The 1,311-nt window shown below is 54.5% G+C and overlaps 1 protein-coding gene across 1 annotated transcript in view; it reads left to right on the top strand.

The window, feature by feature from the left end:
* The first annotated feature begins 991 nt into the window (after window positions 1-991).
* The window catches only part of PEX2 (peroxisomal biogenesis factor 2), a 22,430-nt gene continuing 22,110 nt past the window's right edge, over window positions 992-1,311 (top strand). Inside the window, exon 1 of the mRNA XM_026842862.1 lies at window positions 992-1,087. The gene's annotated coding sequence lies outside the window, so the exon portion shown is untranslated. The remainder of the gene's footprint in view (window positions 1,088-1,311) is intronic.

Genomic DNA, 1,311 nt, shown 5'->3' with positions numbered 1-1,311 from the left:
ACTCAGCTAAACTGTTCTTACAAGATCATAATATTCATAAAGGGCTGTATCCTGTTTTGTGACACCATAAGTTGTTCAGAGTGCTACCTAATTTCTTGTCTGCAAGTCAGAAAAAAAACCCATATAGAATCCATCAATACATGGCCATGGAATACCCCTAAAGCCTCTTTAGCACAGGTAACCTCAGCAAGGTTATCTGAAGAAGTAAGGCCCTTAACATCACCTGGGAACCTGTATTCATGAATACACCAAAACTATAGTTACTGTTTGGAAATAAATAAGCCACTATTTAAGTATCTTTTAATTTTATGTTCACTAAACAACACAGATTCCTCTCAACCTGTTTATAGTCATATTTTACAGAGTTCTCTTTAATTTGCTTTCTAGAACCCTAAGAGCCAACTTGCTGATGCAGTTTTCCTCAACTGTATAATACATTCAAAACACTTAAAACACTTTGGGAAGAGTTGGCTATCACTAACGCTGGTAACCAACCGATCGACCGTGCATCAAAGAGCGCTGGAGTAACGCTGCTAGAGAAATACCTGCCTGCAGTATTTAGAGGCTGTTGCCACATTTCCTCCCTAGTTCTGCTCAGTTTCTGCTCTCTCAGCCCTGTGAATCATACCAGCAAATGCTACAGAAGCCCCTCGCTCCCCATGGGCAGCGGCCACGGCCCAGGTTACCCTCCACTCCAAGTGGCTCGGCCTCGCCGCCCCCACACCCCCGTCGGCGATCACCCCACGCCCAGCCGGAAGACCCTCCGCCGCCACACGGGCGGCCAGGGCGAGCAAGAGCCGCTTGCCGAGCTGCAGACAGCAAAACCACAGCTTCGCTTCCACCGGGACGCTCGAGCGGCTACAGGGCCTGAGAGCCACTCTCCGCCCAACGGCCCCCACTCGGACCCCTAACTGCCCCACCCCCTGCCTCTCCCATTGGCTTCTCGTCCTCATCCCGAGCCACTGATTTGCTCTGCGGCCTGTCAGTCAGAGAGCCTCGCCGTTCCCCCTGGCACGGATGCCGTCCCCGGAGCTCTTCTAGCGCGTCACCTCGATCTCCCGGAGGACTTCCTGCAGAGCCGCTCTAGGCACTTACCTGCTGTAACGATTGTCTGTGCTGTAGCCGCTCTAGGCAGCAGCAGCTGGCTCTGTGACCCGGCGGGGCCTGCTGGTGGGACGGTGTCCGTGGGCCGGGGGTGGCAGATGCCTGGCGGAGGGGAGAGCGCCCGAGGTTCCGTCCGCGCAGGCCTTAGCTAGGAGGCTCGAGGCAGAGCCCGTCGCACTCGGACCCCTTCAGACTCCCGGCGGCCTG

This window comes from Athene cunicularia (assembly GCF_003259725.1).
Source record: "Athene cunicularia isolate RWA chromosome 2 unlocalized genomic scaffold, athCun1 chr2_part1, whole genome shotgun sequence".
Taxonomy (NCBI): domain Eukaryota; kingdom Metazoa; phylum Chordata; class Aves; order Strigiformes; family Strigidae; genus Athene; species Athene cunicularia.
The sequence above is the reverse complement of the archived record's forward strand: the minus strand, read 5'-3'. Positions and strand labels throughout refer to the sequence as shown.